At 31.6% G+C, this 18833-nt stretch overlaps 1 protein-coding gene across 9 annotated transcripts in view; it reads right to left on the bottom strand.

Moving 5' to 3' along the window:
- The window catches only part of Grip (Glutamate receptor interacting protein), a 347975-nt gene that overhangs the window by 30476 nt on the left and 298666 nt on the right, over window positions 1-18833 (bottom strand). The window lies entirely within an intron of this gene.

Raw genomic sequence — 18833 nt, 5'->3', positions numbered from 1 at the left:
TATCGCGTAATGAGAAAAAATAATTAAATATATTATATGATAAACGAGGATCCGTATGGAAAAAGTTAATGAACCTGTGTCTAGAATATAGAGTTTCTAGGACTGTGTGTGTTTAAATAATGATGGTAAGACGTCAAGCTTGTTTTTTCACTAAAGTGAGAACATTTTGTTACTTGGAAATGATATAAACACAAAAAATACTACCGTAAAAAGAATATTTGTTAATTATTAATAATGAACAGAATGCCCTTATAAGGAACTGTATAATAATTACGTTAATAGTTACGTCATTCCACAGTTTCAAAGTAGGACACTTTTTTACAAATATTTCATAAATTACCAAGTACCGGAATGTCATTGCCGCTTTTTCTAATAGATGTCACTAAGCTAAAGTATGCTAGATTATGATCTGGCATATATGTTATTCTCAAAAGCTTCTAAGCTATAATAAATATTATATCAATCGAAAGTAACATCATTCGAATATATAACTGAACCAGCCTACAAAAGTCGTCCGGTTGTGAAACATCTGCAAAATTCTTCAAAATATTAATTATAAAAACTATAGGTTATAAATCGGTCTATCGACGGTATCAGACGGTCCCCCTACTGTTACGATAATCGCAGGTTCGAATCCTGCTGGGGCATGGTCGTAAATTTATGATATGTGTCTAATATTTGTGATTGTTCTGGGCAAGAGTATAAAATCCGACAAGGAAAATGATCCCAGTCACGCCAGTAACCAGGCCGGATAAGACCGGATGTCTTCTGGGATGATTTCTAAAGTTGGTCGCTTGCCAGTGGGTAGGTTTAATGAGGAGGACCGTGATTCGATTTTCCAACGTTAAGCTGTAGATCTAGTCATTAAAAAATTCAACAGGTTGACGTGACTAAAACAATATAGCATTCAACATTTACAGGTTATAAATCGCCAAATGTTGTTTTAATGCTTTGCTTGTTTTGATAAATTTGAAGTCACTGTCACTTATTATTACTTTTATTGAAAATGTCGAAGCCAGACAGAACGAATTGCGTTTCTAAACAGTTTCTTCGAACAGGAACGATATAATGGAGGCCCTGTCTTGACAGTAAACTTTTTTAGACAGTTAAGCAATCTTAATTTGCTACGAATTTTATTGAAAATATCTTTTAGCGTGTTGCAGCTGCGCTGAATACTAGTATTGACACGGTCACTGAAATATCTCAAAAAATGAAAAATGTATTCTGGGATTCAACATTTTTAAAAGCATATAATAAAATCAAGGACGACTTTATTGCAGATATATTGTTCTTCATGGAAACATGAATGGTAAATAACACCTTCTGTTTGTATAAACTCACTCATTCGTGACCAAATATTAAATAGATTGGAAATTAACAGCTTAGTTATTCACTTGAATGGAACTTTATGAATATGGGATTATAATTCAATGCTGACAAATTTCTAGAGAGGATGAATTAATATACGATAACTGCAGGAAATCGTATTCTAGAGTGTTAAAGATTTATGTGCATAGATATGTATGCAATTGTTCAGAATATACATGAGAATTTTGTTAAAATGTGTGAGAAGGGAAAGAATATTAACTGTCTTGCAGATATGGTAAATTCAGTAGGGAGTATGAAGTGATTAAATCTAGTTTTATTAAGAAAGATGTATACAGGTAATAACAGAACAAACTAAGAAGAAATACAGTGATACCAAAATGATTTTACACTATACTGAAAGAAACAAGACTTATGTAAAATATATTTATTGGATATACATTAAGTACTTCGACAATGTATACCTTAGATGAACTATAATGTTAAAATCAATATTTGATAACGATATTTTTATTTAGATTAGAATTCTGTTGTACGCAAAGCCAAAACAAAATAAAATTCAGAGTAGATACGGCAACATTGTGACGTTTTGACGTCATCAATTCAAATGACGTGAGTTCAATATTTTATCGAACAGACTATATGTCTTGAATTGTTGAATATCTTGAATATATGATGTTATATATAGATTTTGTTGATCTTGATATCTGATTATTTTTGCATAGTTCGAACAAATCGAAGGTAACCATTCACCGGCGATATTAAAACCGATTTATCGAATCGTCGATTTTGTCGTTCGGGTGGCGAGAGAAAAAATCCGAAACTCTGACCAGCATCCATTTCCAGTTCAATTTCCTTTGATACCTCACTGCCAATATTTCACGGTCGCACTTTAAACTCGCCACTGCAAGCAGTGTCGGTAATTTATCGTTCGCGGCACCAACAGCAGGACAAATCGATTGTAATATAGATGAGTCGCGTTTCGTTCTGCACATCAAGCCGCGTACGGACACAGTTACGGTCCGGATTGGTGTATTTATTCATGGACAGTCTCTCTGACAGGTGGCTGGAGAGTTATAAGGGTAGCAGAGGTCAATGAAAGATTGATGGGCAAAGCCTTCGAACAGTTGGAGACAAATAACAAATAGCAGCGGATGCAGGACATTTCTCACAATAGCTACAAACATATAGTAAAAATACATACTGTAAAAACATGGAGAGTTCTGTTTCCAAACTTATTAGAAATCTTCTTAAATTTTGATAAATTATCTATATAATATATCAATAAGTGGGAAAGAAGTGTAAAGATTCAAAAGAACAGAAGAGATACAGAGATCGAAATCCCATATTAATTTGCTTTAGGATATATATAATTTTTAGCATTTACGATATAAACAGCTTGCTCATTTTTTTTAAAATACACCTTTAATAGTATAACATAGAAACTAGCGTTTGTATAAAAACTATTGTACTACTAACTAGTGATTATTCATCAAAAAATGATAAGAAATTACAAATATTCATATGAAAAATTTTTTTTTTTTTTTTTTTTTTTATTACTCTTCGTGAGTCCACAATCTGCCCTATTGGCAATAAGTATTTCTTCTGTTTATATTATATATACATGGCATGTAGAAAATCACTTCAATAAGCAATCTTCTGTATAAAATATTATCTTAATTAATTAGACTTATTCTAATGCTTATTCTAAACTCTACATATGTCCAGTAATCAGATCAGGTGGTGTTAAACGTTTTAGTCTACGCACTTCACTATCACGTCGCATATTTAGCTGATTAGCGAGTACATTGGGATGCACTGACACTCTTTCGAAGTACTTCACACAAACACGTTGGATTACACTCGCTATAGGTTCTAGAGGAATATCGCGTTGTATCACTTTATTTGAAATATAGTACGGAGCATCAACAATGGCACGCAACACCTTATTTTGGAACCGTTGAATGATGGATATATTAGATTTGCTAGCGGTACCCCATAGTTGAATTCCATATGTCCAAATGGGCTTGAGTATAGACTCATACAGCAATACCTTGTTATCTAATGATAACTTGGATTTGCGCCCAATGAGCCAATACATTTGATATAATTTTAGTCCTAGTTGTTTCCGTTTAGAGAGTATGTGCTTTTTCCAGGTTAGGCGTCGATCTAAATGCATACCAAGATATTTAACATTCTCTGCTTGGGGGAGTTGACGATGATTGATATTCACTGGTGGACATGTTCTTCTACGCAGGGTAAACGTTATATGCGTGGATTTTGATTCATTGGCTTTAAAGCGCCCTGTCTTCAACCATAATTGTATTTGCTCCAGGTGGGTTTGTAGGTTTATTGATGCTGTGACTGGATCTTCATGGGATGCTAAGATTGCTGTATCGTCTGCATATGTTGCCACAGTAGTTATTTTTGTGGTGGGCAGATCAGCCGTATACAGAAGATACAGTACTGGACCCAGTACACTACCTTGCGGAACTCCTGAATATATGGGATTTAATTCGGTATGTTCATCGCCTTGATTTACAATAAAATGTCTGTCAGTGAGATACGATTTTAATAGCTGATAGTCCGGATGAGGGAGAAGTTTCTTTAGTTTAACCTGCAAGCCCGTATGCCATACTTTGTCAAAAGCCTGAGATATGTCTAGGAAAGCAGCCGAACAATATCTTTTGGCATTTAGGTCAGCGTTTATTTGGTTTACAAGTCTATGCACTTGTTCTATAGTCCCATGCTTATTGCGAAAGCCAAACTGATGTTCTGGAATAATTTTTCTTTTTTCTATTATACAGTTTAGTTTTTTTATGTATAATTTCTCGAAAACTTTCGAGATTATTGGTAATAAACTTATAGGTCGGTAGGAGGTCACATCTTCTGGAATTTTTCCTGGTTTAGGTATCATTAATATTTTAGCTACTTTCCAGATACTAGGGAAATAATTAATTCGTAGCATAGCATTAAATATATATGTTAATAGTTTTATAGCCTTTTCTAATAGTTCTTTTAAAATTTTGCCAGTAATTAAGTCATAACCAGGAGCTTTTTTAATATTAATCTCTCTCATTATTGTATGTTTAACTTTTTTGACCGTTAATTTCTCGTGCGGTAACTCCATTTGAAATGGCGAATCTAGAAAGCTAGTAATTTTATTTTCGTCATCTTTATGTAGCTGAGACTGGAAAGGTTTAAAAACATTCTTTAAGTGTTTTGAGAAAATGTCGGCCTTCTCTTTATTGCTTCTCGCCCAATTATTTTCGCTTGTTTTAATAGGTGGGTTATGCTGCTGGGATCTCCTAAGCTTTTTTGTTGCTTTCCACAACGAATAGTCTGTAGCCTCAGTTGATGTCAAGTTTTCTAGGTATTCTTGAATGCCTTGGTTTTGTTCAATTTGAATTAGATCTCTCAGCTCTTTTATGGCCCTATTAAATTTTCTTTTATTCTCTTCAGTCCTTTGCTGTTGCCAATTTCGTCGTAACTTTCTTTTTTCTGCTATCTTTTTCTGTATTGTACATGATATATGTGTATTTTTTCTTGGAAATGTTTCACTGTTAGGAGTCGCGGAATATGCTGCCTCCTGTATATTTTTTGTAAGATTTATTGCTGCTATTTCTATATCCATTTCAGTTTGTAACGGTAAGTTTAGAGAGATATTTTGGTCTAAGTTTTCTCTAAATGAGGGCCAGTTAGTTCTATTATTGCACAGAGAAGGGGGTTTATCTTTGATGGTAATTTTTGAAGAAATTGTTACTATTATTGGTGAATGATCAGAAGACAGGTCGAAACATGATTCTGCCTGACACTTTTTTGGATCAATATTTTTTGTAATACAGAAATCTATTGTATCTGGTTTTTTATTTCTGTCTGAAGGCCAATATGTTGGTTCACCAGTAGAGATATATTGTAAGTTATCTTTCCTTATGGCTTTGAGCAGTTCTCTACCTTTTGAGGTTATTATTCTTGAACCCCACATTAAATGTTTTGCATTATAATCTCCTCCTGCTATAACTCTATTACCTAGCGTACTGAAGAATTCTTGAAATTGTTCTGCCTTGTTGTTATGTTTGGGTGGGCAATAAATCGCAGAAATTGTTAATGGTCCAGTCTTTGCGGAATTTTTCTTTTTCGAAATGCTTTATATCATCTCGAATTATTATGGCTGTACCTCCATGTGCTTTATCATCAGGGTGATTTGTATGATAAATCTTATATTTAGGAACTTTCAGATAATTCTTGTCCGTAAAGTGTGTTTCGGAAACCATCATAATGTCAATATTTTGTTCATTTACGAACATTTTTAGTTCCCTGGCGTGTTGTTGGAGCCCATTGGCATTCCAGACGGCGATTTTGTAGCTATTGGTTTCAGGCATTAGGCAAGTTTGCTTACGACGGTTGTGAGTAGACCAAGCATCGTACTCATTTGATCCATTAGTTTAGCCATCATATTTTCTAATTTTGAGATGTTGCTAGTTTCAGTAGGTTGAGATATTGTCTCTAGTTTTTGTGCTGAACCATTTTCAACTATTTGGGCATAAGTTATGTCTGGTTGACTTGTTCTGGTGGGTAGTGGTAGATTGGTAGTAGTGGATTGTTTTTGTTGATGCCTTTTTTCCCTTAAGGCAGGATAGAGTTTCTGCTGTAGTTGCTTGTGAACTGCGCAACCCTTGTAGTTCGCTGGATGATTTCCGTTACAGTTGACACATTTCACTTTTTCATCGCGAACTTTACGAGTACAATCTCCTGTCTTATGTTCTCCTGCACATTTTACGCATCTATATGATTTGCGACAGTAAGTCTTTGTGTGCCCGTGCGCTTGACATCTTGTGCATTGTGGTATAATTCTTTTTATATGTGGTGGTTCGCATTTAATAATATTATTTTCCAATTTGGTGATTTCATACACCGCCTTATTATTTCCATTAGGTTTTATGTCTATATAAAACATAGGCAGAGGTTTTTTTGTCGTGTGATGTCGTATATTGTGAATATTTACGACCTCGTGGCCTTTTTCAGCTAGTGCTACCTTGATGGTGTTAAAGTCCGTCCCGTGATGTAATCCTTTTAATACGAATTTAAATGTTCTCTCGGATTTTGGCCTGAATGTATGGTATTGGGTGTTTCTTTCATCTAATTCTTTTATAAGAACTTTAAAGTGATCCGCTTCGAACAATTGGATTTTAATTGTTTCATAGCTCACTGTTTTAATTGTGTAGTTCGTAGTAATGGTTTTCAATAAGTCATGGATGTTTTTTATTATTCCTACCTTATAGACTGTTATTGGTGGTGGTTTGGGAACAACTTTTTCAGGGCTTGGTTGTATGTTCTCTTCAATTTCTTCCGACAGGTTGCTAAAACTGTTTTTTGTCTCTATCGGTTTCTGCAACCAATAGTCACTGATTCTTGTTTGTTTCCTCGCGATTTCTTCTTCTGGACTTCTCAATCGTTTTTTGTTAATGACTGTAGTCCATTCTGATGGTGGAGTTTGCGTTATTGCTGTTTGTTCTAATCTTATATCAAAGTGTGCAGGTGATTTGGTTGAATCGCTATGGTTTGCCATTTTTTAATATTTTAATATTTTATTTAATTTACTTCCAGATGATAAAAAAAATAAAATAAATACATTGTTTATTTCACGCACTTCATTTTTCACTTACGTTATTTTAGCACTAGTTTTTTACTATAAATACTATAAATGAATTTCAAAAGGACTGTTGTAAAATAAGATGAAATAATTTTAAACACTAATAAAATGAGATGCAGACCTTTTGTCTGGTCACGTAAACACGTATTCACTACACTTTAGGTCCACTGAGAGACGGATAGCCGCATCTGTTATGCGTTTTTAACACTCAATTAAATAACCGTAATAAAATACTGGGTTTTTTTTAAAGAACGGTATCTTTTTATAGCTTGGACCGTATTGAAAATACGTCTTCACCCTACGAAGGTTGGAACTGAACTGATATGAAAAATGTGGCAATTTTTTTACTCATTGGAAACTCCCAAAATATATGTATTTTGAGTTGAAAGAAACGAAAATTCAGATTAAATTGCTTTAGTATTTATATTATTTAAGATATGTGATAAGCAGAAATCCATACATTTCTGAAAATACTAATATATTTTCATTATATAATTTAAAAAGTAAAAATTGTGTAAAATTTATTGTACTACCATTCGATGTAGAATAAAATTCTATATAACCTCTGCAATTTTCATCAACTTACGATTCTTTGAAAATAAATGAGAACAAAATTTTTGAAAATGTCAAAAAATCGAAAATTTTCACGACTATATACATGGAAAAAGTACCAAATTCTTGTACCTTTCGGATAAATATAAAACTATCAAAATATATGTATTTTGGTGTGCAAAAAACGAAAATCCATGTTAAATTGCCTTAAAATATATACTTCTTGAGATATGTGACATAAACAGAAATCCACTCATTTTTTGAAAATATTATTTTCATTGTATAACCTAAAAACTAAAAATTGTGTAAAATTTATTGTACCACTATTCGATGCAGAATAAAATTCTATATAACCTCTGAAATTTTCATCAAATTACGATTCTTTGAAAATAAATGAGAACAAAATTTTTGAAAATGTCAAAAAATCGAAAATTTTCACGACTATATACATGGAAAAAGTACCAAATTCTTGTACCTTTCGGATAAATATAAAACTATCAAAATATATGTATTTTGGTGTGCAAAAAATGAAAATTCATGTTAAATTGCCTTAAAATATATACTTCTTGAGATATGTGACGTAAACAGAAATCCACTCATTTTTTGAAAATACTATTTTCATTGTATAACCTAAAAACTAAAAATTGTGTAAAATTTATAGTACTACCATTCGATGCAGAATAAAATTCTATATAATCTCTGCAATTTTCATCAACTTACGATTCTTTGAAAATAAATGAGAACGAAATTTTTGAAAATGTCAAAAAATTGAAAATTTTAACGACTATATACATGGAAAAAGTACCAAATTCTTGTACCTTTCGGATAAATATAAAACTATCAAAATATATGTATTTTGGTGTGAAAAAATACGAAAATCCATGTTAAATTGCCTTAAAATATATACTTCTTGAAATATGTGACGTAAACAGAAATCCATTCATTTTTTGAAAATACTATTTTCATTGTATAACCTAAAAACTAAAAATTGTGTAAAATTTATTGTACTACCATTCGATGCAGATTAAAATTCTATATAACCTCTGCAATTTTCATCAAATTACGATTCTTTGAAAATAAATGAGAACAAAATTTTTGAAAATGTCAAAAAATCGAAAATTTTCACGACTATATACATGGAAAAAGTACCAAATTCTTGTACCTTTCGGATAAATATAAAACTATCAAAATATATGTATTTTGGTGTGCAAAAAACGAAAATCCATGTTAAATTGCTTTAAAATATATACTTCTTGAGATATGTGACGTAAACAGAAATCCACTCATTTTTTGAAAATACTATTTTCATTGTATAACCTAAAAACTAAAAATTATGTAAAATTTATTATACTACCATTCGATGCAGAATAAAATTCTTTATAACCTCTGCAATTTTCATCAACTTACGATTCTTTGAAAATAAATGACAACAAAATTTTTGAAAATGTCAAAAAATCGAAAATTTTCAGGACTATATACATGGAAAAAGTACCAAATTCTTGTACCTTTCAGATAAATATAAAACTATCAAAATATATGTATTTTGGTGTGAAAAAAACCAAAATTCATGTTAAATTGCCTTAGAATATATACTTTTTGAGATATGTGACGTAAACAGAAATCCACTCATTTTTTGAAAATACTATTTTCATTGTATAACCTAAAAACTAAAAATTATGTAAAATTTATTATACTGCCATTCGATGCAGAATAAAATTCTTTATAACCTCTGCAATTTTCATCAACTTACGATTCTTTGAAAATAAATGAGAACAATATCTTTGAAAATATCAAAAAATCGATATACTATATACATGGAAAAAGTATCAAATTTTTGTACCTTTCGGATAAATATAAAACTACCAAAACATATGTATTTTGGTGTGCAAAAAACGAAAATCCATGCTGTGTACTTGTGATTGTCCTAGGCAAGAGTGCAAAATCCACCAAGGAAAATGATCCCAGTTACGCCAGTAACCAGGCTGGATAAGATGGGATGTCTTCTGGGATGATTTCTAAGTTGGCCACTCGCCAGCTGGTAGACTATAAGGCTGAGGACCGTGGTTCGGAGCCCCCGTTAAACTTTAGGCCCAGTCCAGATAAACCCATAGTTGGTAAAAGGAGATTTTAAAATATATATATAAAAAAAATTAATTAATTTTGTTATACATAGGTATATTTTTATTAAATGATAAAAAATCAAATAAAAATGTATATGCATTTAATTAACTCAACATACATATCTACAACTATATACGTAGCTTATCAGATGAACTCAATATATTCCAAAATCAAGTTAACTAATTGGATTTCCGAATATAAATAACGTGGCCGATCAGCAATATGAACACAAACAGAATTATGCGTTGATTTATATTATAACGCCCTTTATTTATTGTTTATAATTGTGTGGGGTAGCTGATTAAAAATGCAAATTTAATTGTTGGGGATTGGTCTATTTGAATCCTTTATTTAATATCGTATAATAATGTTGTTCCCCGTTTAAAATAAATTAAATATCAAATTAAGTCCAGATAAACCCTCGTTGGTTAAAATGAGACTTTAAAATATTTAAATAAATAGTAAGTCGTAGTTATTGTTATGTATAATAAATGGGACTCATAAAAATAGAAAAAAACCTTTATTTATAGAAAAAAAAATGTTATCTCCTTCAAACAGCTTAGAAAGCATTACTTTCTTCAACATCCATCTAGATAGGCAAGAGATATTATCTCTTTCACACAAATGTTTTTACGTTTTTATTTTATACGGTTCTTTAAGGAAAACATAAAAATATTTTGATTGAAAATATTGATATCAGATGGAAAAAGTGTTAATATTAAGTGAGATAAAAGTCTCAAAATATATGTATTTTGGATTGAAAAGAACGAAAAACTACGTTTTAGTTCTATAAAATTTAAATTCTTTAAGATACGTGACATAAACAGAGATCCATTTTTTTTGAAAATATACTTGTCATTTTATAACATAAAATCCAAAAGCTGTCTATAAATTGTTATTATACCACTCGATTTCACGAAATTCTTTACAGTTTACAGTCATTTTTATTAACCTGTTATTATTTTAGTTATTATGATAGGAAAAAGGCGTGAAAAAATGGAAAAGTATTAAAATTTCTAACCTATCAGATAATGACAAAATTCCCGAATTATATGTGTTTTGAGGTGAAAGAAACGAAAGTCTATGTTAAATTCCTCTACGGACGATACTTTTAAAGATATGATACATAAACAGATATTAATCCATTTTCTGAGAATATACTTTTCTTTGTATAAGTTAAAAACTAAAAGTTGCATACAAATTATTATACCACTGTTGTATTCAGCGTAAAATTATTTATAATCCATGTAAGTTTCATTAGTCTGCTGTAACTTGAACGGAAATGACAGTAAAAAAACTGAAAATGACAAAAAATCGCCAATTTTTCTGACTGTATATATGGAAAAATTGTCACAATATTTTTATCTCTCGGATAACGACAATATTCTCAAAATATATGTATTTTAGGGCGAAAGAAACAAAAATCGAGGTTAAAATGCTTTGGAATTTATAGTTTTTAAGATATATGTTCATGACTTTCATATACATTCCATAAGTTAAAAAGTAAAAGTCGTACACAAATTACTATACCACCATTTGATTTAACATATATTTTTTTACATTCCTCATAATTATAATCAATTTGTGGTTGTAACAAACCTAATCAAATTAGGTGACAAAGAATTAGTTAGAAGTTAGAATGATATCAATATTATTTATGGTATAACATTTATATTTTATGGCATCATAAATAACGATAGTTCTTCTGCATATATTTAGCTATTTCGTATAGAGCTTCAAGAAAAGAATTAATATATATTATATCTATATCAACAATACGATGCTTTCAGAATATCAATCAATATTACGTTCATACACCCTCGATTTTAAGGCTTCGTTTAATCCACCAAGCACGATAGCAATTATCTCCGTTAGTACATGAGATGAAATTTCGAACAAAGAGAGATGCAGTATCAATTTAAACCGAGGAAAATTATTAATTGGTAGTTTCATTTGATCGCAAACTTTCCTCGCAAATATTCCCTCTATCGAAGTTCATGAAACCGAACTGCAATCTGGACACTGCCATATTGGTATACTGAAATGTCCAGGCAGATTCCAGTATTCAGGAAGAAAATTTTGTTTCCGTTCTTAACATTTAGGTGAACTGGTTCCACAACTTTAAATTGCAAATTTTGTCTGAAGATAAATGTTTTATATTGTCTATAGGCAAATATATAAAGTATAAACGGAAAAAACATCAGCAATCAGTCACATCATGAAACTCATGTCTATATAAATCCTAGTAATTAGAAGACGTATTTTAAAATACTAAGCTAGCTCTTCTATGTAATGAAACGAAAATCCATGTTAAATTCCTCTAAGGATGATAGTTTTCAAGATATGAGACTAAAACTAACTAAATATGAGACTAAATAAATATATCAACCCATTTTCTGAAAATATACTTTTCATTGTATATTTTTTTTTAATCTTTGTGATTCCACAATCTGCCCTATTGGCAATAAGTATTTCTTATGTCTATATTATCTTCTGTATAAAATATTACCTTAATTAATTATCTCTAAACATTCTTATTCTTATTCTAAATTAGTCTTATTCTAAAGTCTACATATGTCCAGTAATCAGATCAGGTGGTGTTAAACGTTTTAGTCTACGCACTTCACTATCTCTTCGCATATTTAGTTGGTTAGCGAGTACATTGGGTTGCACTGACCCTCTTTCGAAGTACTTCACACAAACACGTTGGATTACACTCGTTATAGGTTCTAGAGGAATATCGCGTTGTATCACTTTATTTGAAATATAGTACGGAGCATCAACATGACACGCAACACTTTATTTTGGAACCGTTGAATGATGGATATATTAGTTGGATTTCATATAACCAAATAGGTATAGACTCATACAGCAATACCAAATGCAAAGTAGCCAAGTAGCAAATGTTATCTAATGATAACTTAATCAAGTCTATCTAAGTGCATACCAAGATATTTAACATGCTCTGCTTGGGGGAGTTGACGATGATTGATATTCACTGGTGGACATGTTCTTCTACGCAGGGTAAACGTTACATGGGTGGATTCTGTTTCATTGACTTTAATGCGCCATGTCTTCAATCATAGTTGTATTTGATCCAGGTGGGTTTGTAGGTTTATTGATGCTGTGACTGGATCTTCATGGGATGCCAATATTTCTGTATCGTCTGCGTATGTTGCCACAGTAGTTAATTTTTATGGTGGGCAGATCGGCCGCATACAGGAGATACAGTACTGGACCCAGTACACTACCTTGCGGAACTCCTGAGTATATGGGATTTGATTTGGTATGGTCAACGCCTTGATTTACAATAAAATGTCTATCAGTGAGATACGATTTTAGTAGCTGATAGTCTGGATGAGGGAGAAGTTTCTTTAGTTTAACCTGCAAGCCTGTCATACTTTGTCAAAAGTCTGAGATAACTGATGTTCTGGATTAATTGTGTAATTTAGAAACTAAAAGTTTAATACAAGTTATTATACTACTATTATATTCAGCATAAAATTCTTTATAATCCATGTAAGTTTGATTAATCTGCTGTCACTTTAATGGAAGTGATAATAAAAAATATGAAATTGGCAAAAAATCGCAAATTTTCGGAAAATGTGCTAAAATTCTAAAACCTATCAGATAATGACAAAACGCCAGAAATATATATGTTTTTAGGCAAAAGAAACGAAAATGAGCAGCAATGAGTAACAACATGAAATTCATGCCTATATAAGTGATACTAATTAAAAGAAGCACTTTAAACTATTAAGTTCTTCTATGCAGTTTGATTAGCGATACTTAGTGGCGATATCTACCTTTGTTGTTTTTTGATTTCAAGAAATTCACAGTTCCACATAACTTATAGCAAACCAAATCAAATCAACGCCGTTCTTTCGACATGGTATAGCAATAGTAGCAGTAGCAATAGTACAGCAGCAAAACTTAGACACATACTTCCGCCTTCAGTATGAAGGAACAGTATGAAAGAAAGAAATATGAAAAAGGGGAAGGGCCGCATTAGGTTGCAGCTTTCTTTATATTTAAATTTATTTATTTTTTTAGTAAAAAATTGGAGTTCTTTATCACTTTAAACTGTTTTCTCACCATATAAACCTTCTCTGGACTTCTACAAATATCTCTAAATAAGATTTAACTAAATCGGCCCAGTGATTTTCAAGTTTTAGCGAGATTAACGAACTACAATCCATATATATTAAAAGTTATCCCTTAAAATGATCGCTAACAATAAAACAACATCTCCCATACCACCTTCGTCCCTACTCCATCTTTCATTATCGGCCCGGTCATACATAATCCAGCCGTTTGACACGGTAAACGTTCCTGCATAAATAATTCCTCGCCGAGAGGAAGCAAAATTGGACGGGCTACCAGACAAACGGCGCAGATATCCGCTAGTTCAACGAAGAGACCGCCAATTTAAATTTTAATGGAAAAATATTCAACGAGCAAAGCCGAAACAGAGATTCCAGGATGCTCGTTAAGATTTAAAACGTTTTAATTTATCGGGGATGCCTTGGAAAAGGTGCCCGATGTTCTTTTGTGTAGAAAGGATGCATTATTTTTATAAAATCATCAAGAATTGTGTCTTGTATCGCTCTACATTTCCTTATATATATATATATATATATATATATATATATATATATATATATATATATATATATATATATATATATATATATATATATATATATATATATGGTGATAATCCCTTGTAGGAAATGGGTTGATATCTGTTTATGTCAGTCAGCAGAATAATGAATAGTATAATTTAAATACAACAAAAAGTATATTTTCAGAAAATGGGTTATCTTTCTATGTCTCATATCTTTAAAATTATCATCCCTAGAGGAATTTGTTTTATTTTAATATTTCCTTTTATAATAAAGTAAGTGGTGAATGAAAGTATCTAGAATAAATCTAATACCAGTACATCAATTTGGTTTTAAGGAAAAAAAAGTTTGCTCGGATATATTCTTATTTTAGAGTGAAACAAGAATAATTTTACTCCACAACGAATGAAACCAGAGCAGGTGTATCGCAAGGCAGTGATTAGGGAAATGTTATTTATCTACTCTATATATATGTGACATACCACAACGAGACACAACCACCACCACTACCACAATGAGAAAATGTGGCTATGGCTACATTTGCTGATGATGGACACTAAAGTTATAATATAAATAAGTAGACCTAGACAGAGAATAAAATTTAATTCACTTACAACTAAACTCTTCATTCACCAACAAATATGAATAATACCACTAATTCACAAGGCAATATATAAAAGGGAAAAGAAAATTGAAACTAAAATTTAAAAAAAATGTATAGGTTATTTGGTAGAAAATCTAACCATCTCTGTATAATAAGTTTCTAGTCTACAAGCAGATACTGAAACCTATATGAACCTATGAAATTCAGTTATGGGAATATTGTGTATTGTGGATGAACCCAGATATTACAAGAATAATTACATACATCGAGACCTTCGGATTCCAACTGTTATAGAGGAGATTAAGAATTCCGCAACAAGATATGAGGAAAGACTTCACTCCCATGTAAATATCGAAGTGCTGCTTGGACAGCACTGAACTAAGACACAAACTCAAGGGAACTAAACCGTGTGATCTTGTGTAATTATGCATTGAAGTGCACCAAATAGTAAAAACAGTGAAAATGCTATTAGCTTATTTTGTTACAGACTAAGGAACGGCCAATGGGTCTTTCTAGATAAGTATCAATGTTGGATTTTATTCTGAAAGACAGACATAATATCTTAAACACAAATACTCGTACCATTTTTACTGTTCCCAAAAAATCGTCACCGACTCCTCAAAAAAAAAGAAGCCAGAAATAACAACGTATCCTCATTATCCATTCGAAATGAAACGCTCTAAGGACCCTCTTATATATAACACCTAATTTCGAACCGGCGGAACACAAAAATAAAGGAAAAACAACCTCCCAGTAAAATATTTAGACCCCTCGTGCGTAACAAAGGGCGAGAAAAACTCGACAACCACCCCCTGCCTCTCACCCTACCCATCCTCAGCTCCCCAGCCTCTCGACGCCTCGCCCGCCCCTCCAGAAAAACCTCTAAATCACTTAGACCTAAGCCGAAGGTCAAGAAATGAGCGTTTTTAAATGGGAACGCTTATCTTCCACGAGAAGAGTTTGAATTATTCCCTTAACTTCTCTTCGGGATACGGGCGCCGCCGCCAGTAAGGGGGAAGGGCGAACGAAATACGTGTAATTAATTAGATTGTGTTTTGTTTATCGTCGCCTTTCTTCTTTTTTTCCTTATTCTTTCGTTCGGTTTTATTTATTGCTTAATTGTAATGTCCTTATTGCGTAATAAGATCGCCTTTTTATTTTCGAGTTTGCGGCGTAGAATGGAGTGTTGGGGGGGGGGGGTGTTTTAGGGGAGTGAGGAGGAGTGAGTTTAAGATAACGAAAACTGTGTCTTTCTTTGTTCCAAAACTGGAGTGAGGATGAAGCTATTTATCCAAGAAAAACACGGGTTCTAATGCTAAGGATGTTCTTCTCGTGTTGTGAAACTTTCGTCTATACAAAATAAAAATAAACTCAGGCCATCAAGATGTTTAATGTATTGCCTGTCGCAATTTGTGAATGTGTAACAATATTTAAATAGATAATGGAACAAACGAAGGAAAAATTCAGTGATATCAAAATGACTTGACAAAGAAACACAGCATCGAAGGAAACAAGAATAAAAGAAAAGAAAAGAGAAGAAAGTATTAAGCATAAAAGGTAAATATGTTCTTTAATGAAAGTAACATACGTTACTTTGATATACAATTGTTAATTAGGTGGATTGTGCCTTCAGGGAATACCACTACATAAAAAACGTGTCTAAAAGTCTACCGCATAGGTGGTGTGAAATATAATTGGTCCCATCTGTAGTACTTGTATAGTTGTAGTAAAATCTCTTGTTCGCCAGTTTGCTTTTGGCGATCTTATAAATAACTTATTACCAAAAATTTTTTCCTTACAATGCGTTGGCGCCTGTAAAATTTAATAAGCTACTTCAAATTAAGCAACTGAGCTATTATGATAAAATACAGTAACTCACACTTACACCCTTAACTGTCGTAAGTGTGTTAACAATCCATTCATTTGAAGTGCTCTCAAAGCATGAATATTGTCTAATTCTAATAGTTTATGGCCAGCGGATTTGAGCATCTTCAATCTACTTTTTGTGACCTTACAGCTTCAGCTATATTCAAATTGTGTTAATAAATGCTTCGAGTCATTATAGGGGGATTATCCAAGGTCAAATCCAAGGTCAGCCTTTATTCTCTTTTTGATTACCTGTTTCTATATTGGTAGGTAAATTGATTCTAGCTAATTGAATGAAATAAAAATAACAGTCTTATGATTCTCCCGGAAACTTACCGATTGTTATGAAACGTACAAGTTTACAACAAAACCTCCAATTTATTATAAAAATATTTTATATTAACGGATATAAGCTGCTTATTATACCTATATGAGAGATTGACCAGACGAAATAAATTCATAATGCACAATAGTATGATTGTCATTTCTTCTTCTTTTATAAAAATCATAATTATTTTTGGGAACTATCGAGTGAAATCGACTGTTTAGTGATGTAATAGGATAAAAAGTTTAAATTTAGTAAAAGTTTTTATGGCAATAATTAGTTTTTTCTACGATTAGGTATATGTTTAATTTTTATTTAGTATTTATGGTTATTGTACATCTTTAATTTTTAGGTTTTGTTCAAGTTCTATTGTGTTGTCTATATTTTTTATAGTATATTATTTCAAAATAGCAACATATTAAAATACGATAATACTTCCATTCCATAAAGAAAATTCATTCCTTTTTACAGATCCACAGAATATACGAATATAAAAGTAATTCTACTTCGTTTAAAATGAAATTATTAATTGCATGTTAATAGTATTCAGCAATTACTTTCGTTTTCTTTTCTAAAGTTAGTATGTGAAGGAATATGTACATCTCCGTTTCGTTTATACTACTGTTGGAAAATATAAACACGTATAAAATTAACTGCTTCAAGCAATTATCTCCATCATTTCCTCTGTCATAATTTATACAGGAAATGGTTTGTACATCTTCGTCTGACATCACGAATTGAAAAAAAAAAAAACGGTCGAACCGTGTAAAATAGTAATTACTATTTTCAGTCGCTAGTTTTTTGTCTATCGACTGTTTCGACTGTTTTCAGTCGATAGTTCCCAAAGCTAATCATAATATACAGTAACTTCAATTCGATTTGATGTTTATTTCTATTTTCCAACGAAAATACTTATTTTTGGCCTTTTCCGAGCAAACGTTACATTTTCGTCATTTCCAAAGTTCCCCACAGCAGCCTCATTATTTTATAATATACTATAGTTACCGTTCGATATATGTTTTATACATTCCTATTTGGTTTTCGAGAGAGAGAATAGACAAACAAAGGCCGAAATGTTCTGAAAATATTTTAAAAAGCTTCCAGATCGAAACAGGGCACGACAATGAATACAAAACAGTTTATTTCCTGCATATTTCTTAGTTTCCCCGCTAGGGCGAAGTTGGAAATACAATTGGATATATTTCCTTGCAAACATTATTCCATTGAGATCGCTATATTAAGGTTTCCATTCTCAAAACTTAAATCATATTAAGGCACTGTATCCCGGAACTTGCATACAGAATTCATTGCAATGCGAAATCATTCTTTCATATATACGATTGAGAATATATAGTCTGTCTATTTTAAAGTTATGAGGGGATTAATAATTCAAGGTTAGCCTTTATGCTCTTTTTGATTAACTGTTTCTATATTGGTAGGTAAATTGATTCTAGCTAATTGAATGAAATAAAAAAAACAGTCTTATTTTTCTCCCTTAACCTTACCGATTGTTATGAAACGTACAAGTTTATAACAAAACTTCCAATTTATTATAAAAATATTTTATATTAACGGATACAAGCTGCTTATTATACCTTGTGGAGAGTTTGACCAGACGAAATAAATTCATAATATACAGTAGTATGATTGCCATTTCTTCTTCTTTTTTAAAAATCATAATTATTTTTGGGAACTATTGAGTGAAATCGACTGTTTAGTGAAGTAATAGGATAAAAAGTTTAAATTTAGTAAAAGTTTTTA

This window comes from Rhynchophorus ferrugineus, unplaced genomic scaffold (genome assembly GCF_030347505.1).
Source record: "Rhynchophorus ferrugineus isolate W39M unplaced genomic scaffold, kcgeb_rfMv2 rfM7, whole genome shotgun sequence".
NCBI classification, from domain to species: domain Eukaryota; kingdom Metazoa; phylum Arthropoda; class Insecta; order Coleoptera; family Curculionidae; genus Rhynchophorus; species Rhynchophorus ferrugineus.
The sequence above is the reverse complement of the archived record's forward strand: the minus strand, read 5'-3'. Positions and strand labels throughout refer to the sequence as shown.